Here is a 16,847-nt window from a genome sequence, read left to right on the forward strand (position 1 = left end):
TTTTGTATGTATTTTTAACCCCTCACAAGCATGGTCCCCGAAAATCCCATATTATATAAAATGACAAAGAAGTGTTATTTTGGGAGGATATGTTTTAGGATGAGAATGATTGAAATATTTTAGATTGACATTTTTTATTATTATTGAAAACAGTCCTAATGTGTCCAAAACCGCGTCAACTACAAAACTAACCCATCTTCCGGGTTGACATTATTCACTTACCAGCAGCATTTATGCATATGCTTTTTTTTTTTTAAATCATGATTTGTCAACAGCATGAGGCAAAAAATGAATTGAGTGGCATGATGTGTGGATTACAGTGGGGGGGATGGACGCCTGTTTACAGGCAGCGTGGGGTACCGGTCCCGCCCCTCCCCCACTCCACTCAATGCCACAGTATTTTGGTGGCCGCAGCAATAAATTAACGTAAAAAAAAGAAAACGAAGCTATTATATAATGTTTATGATACGGTTTTGTTAAACGAGCGATCACATTTAGTCTGTTTTTGCTTTTTTTTTTTTTTTTTTTTAAAGAATACACGGAATCACAGAACCCAGAAGTGCGATCGCACCGCCGTGCTCTTTTTTTTTTTTTTTTTACCGTTCAGCGACGGCGTTTTCGAACTCCGACTCGCGATCGACGCGATCTCCCGTCGCGCGCGCTTCCAACAAAGCCGCGGCGGCGCGCGCGCGCGCGCGAGCGAGCGAGCGCTCCCGCGCGCGCCCAGGCCTCCCCCATTTCCGCGCGGAGGGTCACCGCCTCGGTGTTTGAGCGTCTGAAGCCGTTGGCCGCCGCCGCCGCCGCCGCCGCCGAACCGCCTGGCTCTTTCTCCGCTAGCGTTACAGCCCCGCGATGTCGCTCGGTCGGCCCGATGCCGCGTTCCGGGGCTCCCTGTGAACATCTCCGCGCGTGTGCTCGGGCGGGACGCTTGCTCGGGGATTTAGGCGGCGCGCCGCGGCTCCCGGGCAGGGCTAATAACGCGTCGCTGCGGCGCTGTTCGGAAGAATAGCCGCGGAGGAGGAAATTCCACGCAGGCGGCACGGCGGAGAAGGCAGCCCTTGTGTGATTTCTCGTATTAAAAAGTAAGTGTGTTTTTATCATTATATATATATATATATATATATATATATATATTTTACTTAAATTCGAACTGTACCAGCACCGTATGATGCTTGTACGGTGCTTTATGATTCGACTGTGGCCGATATATTATTTATTTGACAAGGGCATTTGTTTAGCTAGTTGATATGACGGGGTGGGGGATGGGCGGTGTGTGTGTGTGTGTGTGTGTGTGTGTGTGTGTGTGTGTGTGTGTGTGTGTGTGTAAATGCAGCAGGGTTTTACTATGCTGCTCTTCACACCTCCTACAAGCCTCCAGAATGAACGCTGCCTTTTTTGATATCGTGTAACGTTCACGACTGGGGGCCACAACTTGCGACGCGCTGCGGCCTCGTGGAAATGGACGCGGGGTTGTAAACAAGTTTATTGGATTGATTGTGAGGACTCACGCCGTGCCAGTTTCAGGGGATTTAGTCTTACTGTTTTTGATCGTGGGACCTGAGGGCATGTTCAAACAAGAAATCCTCCCCTGAGCAGCCTCACTTTCTATATGTGTATGTGTATATATATATATATAAATATGTATATATTTATATATATATGTATATGTATGTGTGTGTGTGTGCATTAAGTTTTAGCTCGTTTGAAGACCAGACCGGACGAGGGGACAGCACAGGTTCATCGTGCCGGGCCGCAAGGTTCATTTTGTGTCAGATCCTGGGCGATATTTGTGAGGGAAACGCTGCACGGCCGCATGACAGCCGTGTGGGGGAGGGGACGGGCAGCCCAGAATATGTTCTTAACTCGGTGACACAGTTGGGATTAATGCGTGCAAATCACGTCACTGTAAACACACTTCTGTTTAAACCCCCACCCCCCCAAAATATATATATAAATATAAAAAAAAAACCTTTCTGCAGTGGAAATTTGCAGCTCTCTACACTAGTCAAGGTTGATCCCGTTTCTTCCAGAAACATTGAAGGTTGCGTTAATATCGTAACGGTTGAGTGGCGGCTGAATATATATATATATATATATATATAATATATGTATGTGTGTATATTTGAATCTGTTTTATTAACCTGTTGGCAACAGAGGTCTGGACGTGGGGGAGGGGACGGAAATGTACGGCGCACACCGATTCCCCGCACGCCTCCCAGTTGTTGCTGGGAATGTTTAAGCATTTTGGTTCTCCGTTCATTTCCAGTCGTTTATTGAGCGACTTCCTCGTACGTCGTCCCGATTCGCCGATGCTGTGGTACGTGTCCCCCCCCCAAAAAAAAGAGAGAACCCACATGGCAGCTCTGGCGTGTTTTGTGTTTCCTGGTAAAGCGTCTATTCTGGAGTCGCCGCCTCATTCTCACACTGTGGCGGAGTGTCACGGTTATGTAACTGAAGCCTGACCGTGAATTGAAGGAAGGCGTGGGGGATGGGGAGGATGCCGTCTAATGGAGGCTTCTCTTCGCCTCTCTACGCCCAATTCGGCGCTTCACAAATCCGTATCTGCGTTGGGCTGAACTTGTGTGATTTCAGTGACGCCGAAGCAGATGTCTTAATAACGTGGTGGTTTGCCCCCTAAGGTTGGCTGCTTAAGATAAGATTGCCAGACGGATTTTTCCCCCCTGATCCGGTTCTTTGCATGGGTCATCAGGCACAGCAAGCTTATTTTTGGAGTTTGATGGTTCCTCGTGACCGTTGGTTTGAAGCGGTAGACCCGAGTTCTCCAGTGATCCAATTTTGGCGAAACAACATTATATCTTAAAAATGGCTAGATGGCATTCCATTTTATTTGACATCAAAACATCTTCTAAACCGCATGAGTTTCCATGCGAGGGACGAAGTATAAGGGTAAATGTTGAGGAATTGTCGGCCCCGCCTTAGTGTGCTGACCCATTTTTTTCGGCGAAGCTAGCGTAACTTACGATGCACTGACCTTGCATGCCTATGCACTTACATTGCAGTCATGCTTATATTAGCCCTGTTACATAATCGAGTGGACACTCCTGTTTTCGTGTTTTGTTTCAGTCCGTACTTTCAGCTCGCTCATCAGTTCAGATATTATCGTGGTTATCACACTCCTGTTGCGTACACGTTGGTGTACTGCATATGAGTGGCGCGGTGAATTATGAGGCGGATGAAACGGACCGGAGTTGTGCTTCAATGTGAATGTGAATGTGCACTCAAACCAATGCTAGATGTTGGAGTGCCATTCTTAAGTGAATTTAGATCTGTACATGTGAGTTTTGAACAATGTCCAGGAATGGCGGATTATTTAATAAAATCCCTGATAATCGACCTGCAGGCTTGGTTGTGACATTTGCTACTGGCACTGTGAACAAATTTTGCAATTTGATCATCAATTGGATGTGTAATTTGCTTGAAAACTGCTTGTCTGTAATAGGGATTGTTAAGTAGGCTGTTAAATATTTGCCAGATATTTTTCTGTAGGTTTTGGCACATTCTTGGGTTATTTGAACTGGAAAAAGCGGTATGTGGCAACACTGTTTGTGCTACGTATGAGACGTTGCTGGTTGGTTAAAATGGCAAGAATGAGGAAGTAGGGCATGTGTGACCTGTCAGTCATTGCTTTGGGCAACTCTCAATTAAAAATTGTTCTTTTTGGAAAGTATGTCATCTTGTTGAGAAATTATTACACGGCGAATCAAGAGGAGTAAGTTAGTCATTGTCCAGATACATTTACATTCATGGAATTTGTCAGATGCCGTCTCCAGGGCAACGTACAATCAGTAGTTACAAGGAACAGCCCCCCTGGAGAACCCCAGGGACACATTGGTAGTAATTGTGGTCTTCAGTTTCATATGTGAGTGTCTCAGTATGGCACTACTAACCCATCAATTTAAAAATGGATTGTTAGTAGTTACTAAATTGCTATTGGCTGGATTTGCGTCTAGCTAATTAAAGTAGGCGTGCTTATTTTGCACTCAAAAACACATCGCAAACTTGAGTAATCCTCTTTGCAAAGGTTCTCACTTGCTGTTTCCTGTGCTGTGAATATAAACCAGGACGGAAGGGGTGTTTCTGACTTGCAAAATAATGTCATAGTACACAGCAAGTAGTAAGCAAATGACTTTACTCCTGATGATAATATTAAGATGTGTGTTCGTAATATTTGAAAAAGCTTGGAATATTTTAATAGTAATAAGTAGGGAATTTGTAGTAGCTCATGGCAATTGAATAATATTTGGGACCGTGTGTGTGTGTGTGTGTGTGTGTGTGTGTATATTACACTGCAGTGTAATCAATGCTTAATGCTTGACAGGGGTATTTATAAAAAGCTCCAGTAACCTTTTCCAAAATGTTCAGTAATATCAAGGCTAGTTCGGCAACGTGTTTCTCACCGTAGCAGTAAATGTAGTCACATAGCAGACTATTCTGTGGGAACACAATGCCATTTACGCGTAGGCCACAAAGAGATGTGCTGCTTGAAAATGGGGACACAGCTGTAAGGGTAAGACAATTCCTTCCTCTCATCACCGTTGCACAATGGATCTGGGTTTCTAGACTTACTGGTCAACATTTCAAGCAACGTTGTGGCAAAATGCTTTGTTCCACAGTCAGTTTTGTGATTACGTCGGCTACGCCAGGAAGTCTGTTTTCAGTCCTCTCGGGCCTGTGTAAATGACATGCTCAAGTGGAAAAACAAGACCACTGTAAGCATTTATTTCCAGAATGGAGCATTGATGCTTGGCAGAGATGAAAGATATCAAAAGAATGTGATGCACAAAAATTCCATCCTTGTTCTGACATATGTGCTGCTATTGTGATTGCCAAAATGAGCTTGAATATATGCCGTTGCTTATTCCACATTGACGATGGTAAATGCATCACCTTCAACGCAAAACCGTGAGGAATTATGTTAATCTAAAACTGTGTTGCAGAAGTCCAGGATGAAGTGCGGCTTGAAATGTCCATTTGCCTCTCTGTAGAACAGGCCAGCCATTACATTACTATCCCCTCCCCCGCTCGCCACCTCCTACTCAGAGAGCTACCCATGTGTGACCTGGAGGTCAAGTTCAGCGAGCAGAGATCTATTTATTTATTTATTTATTTATGAGTTATGCCATTTAGTTCTATAAAACTAATTTTATTGTCCATTTATATTAAATTTCTAGGTACCATTTCAGGCAAATATCAAATATATGCTCTGGCTGTTTAATCATTCCAAAACGCATAAAAAAAAAAAAGGTTGTACGTAGTTTGGGTGTTAAATTTGGCTTCTCTTCCATATAAAATGCTTGATTTTTGTAACAGCTTTTCTGCAAAAAATCCATTGCATGTAGAGATTTCTTGGAAATTTTGGCACTGACCTTGAAGACATTCATCTCACACGTATGTGCCTGATCTGCAGGACTTGTCTGATCTATGTGGGTATGTTTATTTTATGCCTCTGTGTGTCAAATTGGTGAGAGGATATATAGCATACCCACGAATTACAGCTCCCTTCTGTTCTGGGTGCTTCCATCCATATGTGTAAAAGTGGACATTTACATTAACTTCTGTTATTGGAACAATGCGAAATGCAGGAATGGTTTAGTTGTTAATGAGTAATGGCTATAAAAAAATATGAATTAAGGCTATAAAATAACCATCATACATTTTACATTTATGGCATTTAGCAGACGCCTTATCCAGAGTGACTTCCATCCGTAGTTACAGGGACAGTCTCCCTGGAGACACTCAGGGTCACAATGATAATAAGTGGGGTTTGAACCTGTGACATTTTGGTTGTCTGGTTCATAGCTGAGTGTGTTACTACCACAGCATCATACTTATAATATAAGTTTACAGTGGAACTAAACTAAACGGAAGAACAACTCTTTTTGTAAGAACAAATGTGACGACCACTTAGTCAATAAATCATATCAGAAACGGAGAAAAGAAACAAACTAGCGCCAGCGAACAAATCAGCTGATTCAAAACGTGATTTATCATGGTTCCAGTTCATTCTCATGTATTTCAGGGCTCCCCAATGTTAACGTGAAGCACTTTTATTTATGAAGAATGTGTAATATTGTGAAACAGGTGTTTGACACATCATGACACATCATTGTGTAAATGGTTTACAAAAGTAAATGCCCAAGCACTTTGTTGAACAGTGATTAAATGATTTGTCATATTGCATGTTATTTTTTTCCCCACCTCACTCCATAATCACAGGGTTTTTAGCCGAATAAATATGTTTATAACGGAAAACATGGAATTCATGGAAATAAAATGGAATTTATTGGGCCCTACTGATCGCTGTGTGTTCAGTCTGAAAGCAGCGTTAAATTTCTCCAATGAGCAGAAAAGCAATCTGTGCTCAGTCCATGCTCACCGGTGACCGCAGACTGAGCACAGAACGCATCTTTTTTTCTCATCGTAGCAAATCAAAGCATCCACACAGGTGTACGAGACCTTAACTCTTGAATTTGAAAACATCTCGTGACCACGTAGAAAACGTATGGCATGCAGCATGATGCATCGGTATTGAGGCATTGATAATCGTAATCAAATCGAATTGTGAAATTGTTGACATCTCTAATCTGGTTCTGTAATCAAGATCCGTTCATTGTGCAGGCTGAGAATGTAAGCAAACCTTGGTGTTAATCTTTGTAATGGTTGAGGGGTTGGTGTGAAGCAATAAAATCAACCATTGTCTTATCTTACCGCTTGCCTCTTTTTACATGTTCTGCCAGGAGCATCTTGAGTAGGCAATGGAATTTAAATCACATGGGAATGCTTTTTAACCATAGTGCTGGGATCAAGGCTCTACCAGACAAGAACGCTACAGGAACACACGCCCTTGGGTGACTTCTAGATGCTGTCAGGAGTGGTTCTGCAAATGTGCCTGCTTGAATAAAAATGTGTTGAAAAGTTAATGTTCCTGTCAGTTCATTTTCTGTATGTTCAATTTTATTACTAAGTGGGGTTCACGGTGCTTTTGCTGTCCTTTTGAAAAGTGGAAAAGAACAAATGTTGGATTTTAAATATTTTATTAATTTGGATATTGTCACAGAGACTTATTTAGAGGAAATTGTCAGTGCAGATCAACACTAACCTCATCCCAACTGAGTATGACAGTGCAGGGAACTTGAGGCGGCTTTGCTGGTTGAAGAGCATTGCAGAAGTTGCAGGAAAGGTATATCTTAGACCACGGTTTCCCAACCCTGGTTGGAGGAACATCTGCCAGGAAGTTTTTGTTCCAACCCACATATCTTCACAATCTGCCCCACATATTATTAGGCCATTAAGTAACACTCTTTGGCAGACGTTCCTCCAGGATCAGGGTTTGTTTGGTTAGGCCCAGGCCTGGTTCTCTGGCGTGTTTGGTTAGGCCCAGGCCTGGTTCTCTGGTGTGTTTATAATTGATGCATCACAATGCAGATTTGGATGATTCTGCATCGATGTCATGCAGAACATTGATTACATCATAATGACGTTGCCTGGTGATTATCTGCTGACAGTTAAAAGTATTACCGTTCCTGTATCACAGTGGCTTCTGATGTGAGTACCGCCCCATGCAGGATTTTTGTGGCCCACTCAACAGTCTTGTGCGTGCAGTGCAGTTAAAGTTCAGATTTGTTGAGCAACAATTGTGGAGTTAGGTGAGTGTGGACTGTATGCTGACCTTTTTTCTGGTCATTGGATCAAATCAAAGCTTCCAAATGGGGGACAGACACCTTAAGTAATATAGAAAATTTTCTGGTCTGCGTTGATAATTGTAATTGAATAGTGAGACCAGTCAAGGTTCACATCTCTAGTGTCTGGTTAGGCTTCACTATCTTTTCTTGCAACCATGTGAACTATGTTTATGAACATAGCACTCGGTATTCCATGGTGCAATAAAGCAAGATACCACCAACTTTGGGCATGAAACAAGAAATTTCAACTCATCCCCCCCAGTCCTCAGACTCCAAAAACTCCTGGTTTAAAAAAAAAAAAAAAAAAAAAGAAAGAAAATCAACTGGCGGCATTCAGTGGGAGTCCAAGGTTGTTTCCCTGTCTTCTCTGTTCTTGTGATCTTGTGAAACGTCATCAGTCACGGAACGAGTACTGTTCCATTTAGTTCACATTTAGTCAAGTACAAGGATGTGTCATGTGGTGACTTGTGGACCTTGTTAGCCAAATCCCCCTTAAAGGCATTTCACAAAATTAACTAGAAACAGAATATTGGCCCTGATCTCTCAGCTATAACTGATAACACCAACCTAATTTCTTTTATTATTAAAAACATGTGCAGTTCATAGTTTATTGGCATTGTTCAAATCATGGAATTCATGGAAACCAAAGCTTGCCAATGGCTATTATTAATGAATTAGTCAGTGTGTCTGTATGACTTGCCATGCAAAAAAAAATAGAATAAAAATACATAACTAGTGATTCTAAGTGGAGGTTGCAGATCTTTGTATACATTTTAGCACGAGACTGATCATAATTGTTATAATGTTGAAAGTGAGACGAGTTTAACTGTGATGCCGGTAAAAACACAGCTGACTCAAAAGCAGATTGAGAATGTGTGCTATATATTATGCATTCTCTTTCTAGTCGAACTTGCCAAGTACAGACTCTCATGAATAGGAGCCTGTGCTTGATGCACTCCACATTGTGAAATGGCCCAAATAGAATGTTACACAGATCAATCCAGCAGCTCTTAATTTAACTGTGGCAGTGCCTGTGTTTTGCATGCAGGTTTTCCTAATGCCAGCCGAGTATAGCAGCAAGATAACATGAACCATAAAGACTGTGCAGTGCACCATTAACAGTACTTGGTCTCAATAGTCATTAGATTATAATTAGCCCATTTGATAGACCCTAGGCATAAAAATCTTATCACAGCATAGCCATAAAACTAAGTTATGTTTTATGTTTTCATTTGACGGAAGATCTTTCGGAAACTAGCATTTTTTCAGTGTACAGAAAACATTGCAGAGTTCATGTTTGTGAGTTAATTTTTAAAATATAACTTTAAACAATAAGCTAATCTTTGATTGGCTAACTGTTAGAATACTTATTAAATTGCCATTTGCCCTCTTGGTTCTAGTTAGTTATTTGACATGTACACTATGTGTGAATGTTTAATGACGCTCTTGTTTTGTGAGCTCTATAGTTTTTGACGGCCTGATTTAATTTTAAAATTAGGTTTAGTCTATCTGTCCATCTGTCATTTTAGTATTTATTAGTCTTAGTCATGTCCAGGCTTATTTTAGTCTAATCAAGTTTTAGTTGACTACAATATGAGTAAAATGCTCAGACTTTTAGTCAGAATTACCCATGACTATTTTAGTCTAGTTTTAGTGAATGAAAATTGTATTTCAGTCTCTTTTTTTTTTTTTTTTTAGTAACGCGATTCTATTTAACCCAGTCAGTATAGTACATAATTAAAACTATTTTTTTTATTGCTATATTAGTGTTACCTTATAGACTCAAGAATTGATCAATTCCACACGAAAGACACTTTGATTTGTTCTCTTCGACTGCACATTCTGTTACTTTTCAACTTTATTGTAAAGTGCATCCAAAGATACTTTTGTCATTTTCACCCAACTAAACCATCTAAGTATCTAATCAAATCTAATTAATGCTGTGATTGTGTGTTGCGGAAGTGACTGTGCTACTAGATAGGAGATACAAGGAACAGAAATAGTCCTATAGTAACATGATTAAATGAGAGGAACTAATATTAAATATGTTTGTTATAGCTATCACATAATCAGCATTTATGTCTCATCTTCATTGTGTCAAAAATGTTTGTAGACGAAGATATTTTGTTATAGATTTCATTGACTAAAGCACTAGTGCTCATGTACTTTCTCTTATTTGCTTTGAGAATTATAAGGTCATTTGGAGACATCTGTGAAGGCAAACACCACACATCACCATTTATTGCACTACTTTTAAATTTGAGCATAGTCAGATTTTGACAGAATATTTTAAGAACTGGCAGAACATTGGTGCCGTACTGAGAAGTATGTTAACTCTCTAATGGCCAGCATTTTGAGTGGATAGGTTTGTATATAAATGACCATTCAGCTAGATTCTTTTTCCTCTCTTCTGGAACATTATACTGTATGTCTGTTTACAGTAGAGTATACTTTTGTGTGACTGAGGGATGACTTAACACCCTGCTGTAGGTTATTCTCGTTCCTCAATGACTGCAAGCTGTTCAGGCCCCAGGCTTCCAAAAAGCCCCGCACTTCATTCACCAAGCTTGACCGTTGGGATTTGTTTTTGCTGTTGACATGCTGTTGGGTCAGTGAATGGCAAGAAAGCTGAAAATAGGGGTTTTAGAACGGTAACTATATGTATATGTAAACAATACCTCTATTATTGCTGTATGAATACATGTACCTAGCGGATAAGAAAGTGGTTTCATAAGTGAAGAATTGCAGGTTAAAATCCCAAACTGTCAAGGTGCCACTGAGGTCCTGTTGAACAATGTACCATCCCCACACACTGCTCCCCAAATGTTCATCACCTCTGCTCACAAGGTGATCGGTTAAATGCAGAGGACACACTTGTGCACTGTGTGCTGTGATTGCTGTCATTGTGATACACAAAAATCACTTCAATTGTTGGCTTTGCATAATTTATTATTGTTCCTTATTCTTCATGATTGTTTTAGTCATTGTGATGCACAGGACACAGTGCACACAACAATATGTGTCCTCTGCATTTAATCCATCACCCTTTGTGAGCTGTGGGCAGCCATAAAAGTCACAGTACCTTGCTCAAGGGTACCACAGTGGCACCTTGATGGTTCAGGATTTGAACCCACAACCCTTTGGTTATGAGTCTACTTCTAGGTTACAAGGCCACCTCAGCCCTATTTGTTAATTGTTAATTATTTATTTAGTCATTTTCAGAATTAAGTTGTTTAAAATTAAGTTATTTAAAACAAAATGTGGCAAATAGCAAAATAGAAAAGATTACCTTCATATTGGCCAAATGCGGTTAACATCATTACTAGGTCTCAAGGACTTCCTTGTGATTTTTCCGTTTGAAAACGCACTTTGATATTGCTGGAAATGCTTGCTCATCAGGCTGGATGAGCTGGAATACAAGATGCTGTGATTGGTCTGTCATGTTTCTTTATTTCACTGAAATGCCAGGCAGTAATTGAAAATACCCAGCTGTACAGCGGCATCTTCAGGAGTGGATGATCTAGTCGCAGGCTGATTCTCATCTGGACTAAATTTGTATGCAAAAATATTGATTTTTGATGTCCCTGTATTGATATAATTGTAAAATGTCTCAAAATTTTTGCTGTATATCACCCTTGGTGAGCAGTGGGCAGCCATGACTGGCGCCTGGGGAGCAGTGTGTGGGGGTGGTGCTTTGCTCAGTGGCACCTTGGCAGATCAGGATTTGAACCGGCAACCTTCTGATGACTGGGCCGCTTCCCTATCCACTAGGCCGCCACTGCCTTATCACTGTGCATTGTCACAAAGTGCCTAACAATTGACCAGTGTTCAAGGCCTCAAGTGATCAAATGCCCTGAAAAAGGAAGAAACCTTGAGAAGAACCAAGGCTCACCACTGGATTACCCTGGGATGTTCAGTGAGATTTATCCAGGAAATATGGCATATAGAAGTTATTGCAGTCCAGTTGTGATTTATGTGGGGTAGTTCTGGCCGATGACTATCTGGGGGATCAGCAGATGGCTTTTAAGGGTCAGGTGGTAGAGGCCAAGCAGGGAAATCCACGAGGGTCAGCGATGCCATGTGATCACCCCACACCTGGATGATCTCCAGAAGAGATTTAACATCCACATGGGAGAGGATGGTGAGGGATAAGAGAAGGCTGTGTTAGTAATAAGTTATCTAAAATGACAGTAAGTGATCAGAGAACATTTCCGGTGGCACTAACTAACTACTGCATCATTATTAAAGGCGAGTGAAGTGTTGGTAAAAGCCTGACTGTATATGCAGGCTCTTTGTCAAGATTTAAATATTGACAGTTTCAGATCCCTGAATTTCCCTTGGAAGGTTGTTCCAAAGATTTGGGGCTCTGTAATGAAACGCTCTTATTTCAACCAGTAACTTTGTGTACTCTGGGGACAGCAAGTAGACCTTCTCCCAGAGATCAAAGGGATCGTGGTGGTTTATGATAGATATACTGGAGCGTCACCATGCAAAGGTTTATAGGTGAGGAGGAGAATCTTAGTCAATATGGTAGTTAACTGGGAGCCAAAAGGCTGGGCAACAGAAAAAAAAAAAAAAAACCAGTGTGTTATCAAAATCCTGTCTGGATGTTATAAATGCATGAACCAATTTCTCTGTGCCAGAGACTGAGAGAAACTTCCTAACCCTAGCAATATTTCTAAGGTGGAAGTATGCTGTCCTGGAAATATATTGAATATGTCATGACTAATATGCTTTCATGCTTCAAGATATCTAAGAAATCTTTGACTGGTTTAGCAAAGTCTGTCGCTCAAATATTGCAGCTACTCTGCTGAAGGCCATAAAGCCTAATATTAGTTATGAGTTGTTAGACTATCCATGGACACCTGTTTTAGAACTTAACACCATCAGTGGTAACACAATCACCCAAAACTCTTTGTCGATGTGCTTCAAGATGTCTTCAGCCTGATCACAATTTTACATCTAGTATCCTTTTGCCTTAATGCCAGCCTCAGCCACGAGGTTGAGTTGTTTATTCTGTTCACTGCTGTAAACATGTTGAATGTCAAGGTCACTGTTATGTCCATTTAGAGTTTAATTTCTTTAAATTCAAATGTTCAATTGCACTCCAGGATCAGCTGGTTGGGTTGTTTGTAAGGTAATTCATAGTTGTCTACATTTCACATCAAGTTGTTCAGTAAATCACAGTAGTGCTGAGTGATATGACATTTTATAAGATAATTGTAATAGTCATTACAATAGTCATGTAATAGTAACTCTACTCATGACTGTATAGTGATACCTAGTGTTTCCTTTAGAAGTTGACCATGTATTTAGACTGAATTTTAACTTTTGCTAATGCCTAAAGTCAGTAGTTCTAATTAGTTGTATAGATCCTTGAATTCAGAATTTGTGCAACACACCCTGTTCACGGAGAATTTTGTGAAGCTTTTTAAGAAAGTTGCACACAGATTCCTTGTTTTTCAAATGTGATGTGGGTGCACTGAGGGTCATTACTGGAATACCTGATTCATGGAGTGTGTAAGAAAGTTCATCCTAAAAAACCCAGCAGCTCCATGGATCAAGTTCCCCAACCCTACTGTCAATGTTTAAAGCTTTAAACAACAGAACTCAATTTCTCAGAACAATCTCAGAAGGATTTGGCTTTTAACAATCTTTAATTCTTTTTTTAATTTTATTTTTGTTTATTATATTGATTCATATTGGACATTTGATTCTATCTTCACCAAATATCTTCACACAAAGATTTGCATCTGGTGCATGGATTCTGGAAGGGGCCTCAACGTATTCCTGCTTTCCTGTTATTGCTGGGGCTTGAATCTGATTCAACTGATTAGATTTGGACTTTACATCATTGTTCAGATGACAATGTCTTTGTTTTCCTTAGAGTTCCTAAAATCAGTGGTTTCTGATGGAGGAGAATGTTCTTCCAAGTAGAAGTAGCAATGGTTCCATCATATCAAGCAAAGGGGTTGCCAAAGGAGGCAATAACAGACATAAATATGGTTGGAAATGTTATTCCGTGGACATGCCTGCTGTTGGGGTTTTTTCAGCTCATTGGATGTCCCTGATAGGAACCAGAAGGGAGGTTGTCTTAAAGCATCATACGTGTCTCATTCTAGGTCTTGTAAAAGCTCAACATCGGCCTTACGGCTTTCTATACCCATGGTGGAATTTTACCTGCTGCGTTATCAAAACAAACTTTTTTTTTATTTGTATAATTGTATAATTATATTTGTATAATTTGTATAATTGTACAGTCATGTACCGGCTTACCAAGCAATCCACAAAATTAACAGTTGACTAGGGGATACTACTGTCTGGCAGAGATTACATTTGATATTTGATTGCTTGTTTTATATGTGTTTTTGAGAAATTGAACATTTGAGTAGGGCAGTTTAAAATGATATTCCTTTTGAAGCACAATCTTATTTTCTTGGTCTCCACAGACATAGTTGTTTCATTGTTCGAAAGATTTATAAAAAAAGAAACATCATGGAGAAATATCATGCACACTAGGTAAATTGGGGCGAGTCCCCAAGTTACTGAATTGTGTGTGTGGCCAATGTCCCAGGATGGGTGAATCCTGATTGGGAATACGCAGTATTCTTTGGCTCAGGTTGACCACTTGCATTTTTTAGCTCAGGGGCCACGTTAACTTTTAATATTAGACAGACGGGCCGGGCCAGCACCAGATGCTTTCATATCAGACAAAAATAATAAAGGAATTACAGGGTTCTTATTTACACAATCAGTAACGCAGAAAGTCAAGGACAAGTACTTTACGATCACACTGGAATAAAATATTAGAGATTTGTGCAATTTGTGTATTGCGGTTGAGGGAGCGTTCATAATGGCGCTTTCACATGGACTGCTTATTATTATTAAGCGACTTTAAAAAAACTGTTTTTTACGCTGTTCAGATGCAACCTATAAAAACTTGTCATGAACCTGTAGATTATTTGCCCCGATTGCTTGCCATACATGATCGCTCATTTACTGAGCAAACCAGTGTAAAAACCCGCTAGGTTCGGGCGAAGATCTTCAGCTCTGTCTGAGCCTAATGCGCCACCTGGTGTAACGCCAGGCATTACAGGAAAACTAATGCAGTTATAATTATGGGCAATTTGTTGGGCAATTCAGTACCAATCCATGGCAGGCCGAACTAAAAAGACCAACATGCCGGATGTGCCTGCGGGCCGTAGTTTTTCCATCCCTTGGTTAGAGCGTCATTAAAACATTGAGTTATAGTGCTTAGTAGCCACTAAAACAGTCCACAACTTGCATGATTACCCCTGTCCACAACTAAAAGTTATGACATCTTGACCAACGAAAGATAGTGATTAAAAAGAACTTTAGTTTCTTAAATGCAAGCTTTAAGTGCAACAAAAGTTACTGGGACTGCGTGGTGGTTAGTGGTGTGGCCTCACATCTCCATCATTGAAAGGCAGATATTCAAGTTTCCTCAGAAATTATGATCAGATTGATTGCATTCATACTCCACAGTGTGAATACTAAGAAACCTCTTATTTCACAGGGACTGACCAGCCCGTCAGTCTGCATGGGGTTTCTTTGACCCAGGGTTGTTTTTATTGGGCCTTTTTATAGAAGGTAAAAGCTGTTGTAATGTTTACTCTTCAAGGAGCGACTTTTTACAGACTGCACAATAAAAGTTACTAACATGACCCATTGACTTGACTTTTTTTTTTTTCTGGTCCAGAAAATGGTGCAATCCTATTATTATCTCAATATATTATTGGTACTAGCATTTCTAGATCAATGATGCCCAAAATGGTTGTTGCTGTGTGTTTGTTTTTGAAAGTGAAGGGCATCCACTTGTCATACGTTGTCACAGCACATGGTGCACACAACAAAATGTGTCCTCTGCATTTAACCCATTACCTTTGGTGAGCCGTGGGCAGCCATAAAAGGTGCCCGTGGGGCAGTGTGTGGGGACGGTGCTTTCCTCAGTGGCACCTTGGCAGTTCAGGACTCGAAGATGTTATTCTTACCCTGCAGGATGGAACATTTTGAGTTCATGCAGTAAATAATCATAAGAATCTACCCTGGCTGTATTGGTTTTTTTTTGGTGGAGTGTGTGGTCTTTCAAGAATGTCTGTGTGTGTTTGGTGTGTTTACCAGCTCCTTTTCCTTTATACATCTGATCTGTTATTGGAGTGTGAGTGTTTTGAGGTTATTGGCAGACATCACTTTGGGTCACATGGAAGGACAAGCCTGAATTTAAAACCTAACCCAGTTTTTCATATGCAGTGTAGCTCATTATGCACAGTTGTCAATCACTGTAGGACTGATAAGTAATCTGAACAGGTACTACTGCTAGGGCAGCTTTCTTCGTCTCAAGTTGTTGAGCACAAACTGTAATGTCTTGAAGCCATGTTGAAAAGGTTTTTGCTGTTGTTGAGAAGCTGTCGTCATAGTAACAAGATTTCCCATCAAAGATTACGTTTATTTCTGGAGCTCGGCTTCATGCAGTCATGTCATGTCTCTGGTGCCACTTCGTAAGATTGCTCTCTGCTAATTGTCTGCCTGTCGGCTTTATTTACTTTATATGCTGCACTGCATGCTCTGCAAATTGGTCTACAATATCAATATTACTAATATTTAAGTGAATATTAGCAGTGTAAAATGGTAACTGACAATTACTTTACCAATTTAGCATTAGTTAAATATTTCATAAATTTGAGAGAGATCAATTTTCCTTGATATTCCCCTTTATCCCTTTATTTTTCTTTTTAAATTCTGTGATTAGTCAGCTAAGGTTAAGTAGGTCTATGTGTGACTTTTGAGATTAAGTCTTATTAAGTATACATTTATGAATTTAAATCCTCTCTAATAAATAAATAAATATTTAATGTTAATTATAGAACATTGTGACAAATATCGATATTGTGACATGCCATTAAGTGCTGTATAGTACTACAGTAACTAAATAAACCAAGCACCACTAGATTTAGTTTTGCTTGTATGCAATTTTGCATGCATGGTCAATTTTTGTAGCAGCAAACCAGGTAAATGAAGCATGTCAAAGTTGTTGATCCAAAATGCTTCTAGGTATTATGTTGCAGCTATTCAGGATTTATACATTTAAGCAATAATGCTGTTGGTGCCACTTGAGATTGGTGT

At 40.3% G+C, this 16,847-nt stretch overlaps 1 protein-coding gene across 1 annotated transcript in view; it reads left to right on the forward strand.

Annotated features, from left to right (window-relative positions):
• Positions 1 to 754: 754 nt before the first annotated feature.
• The window catches only part of tbl1xr1a (TBL1X/Y related 1a), a 34,815-nt gene continuing 18,722 nt past the window's right edge, over positions 755 to 16,847 (forward strand). Inside the window, exon 1 of the mRNA XM_028999692.1 lies at positions 755 to 1,082. The gene's annotated coding sequence lies outside the window, so the exon portion shown is untranslated. The remainder of the gene's footprint in view (positions 1,083 to 16,847) is intronic.

This window comes from Denticeps clupeoides, chromosome 13 (assembly GCF_900700375.1).
Source record: "Denticeps clupeoides chromosome 13, fDenClu1.1, whole genome shotgun sequence".
Taxonomy (NCBI): domain Eukaryota; kingdom Metazoa; phylum Chordata; class Actinopteri; order Clupeiformes; family Denticipitidae; genus Denticeps; species Denticeps clupeoides.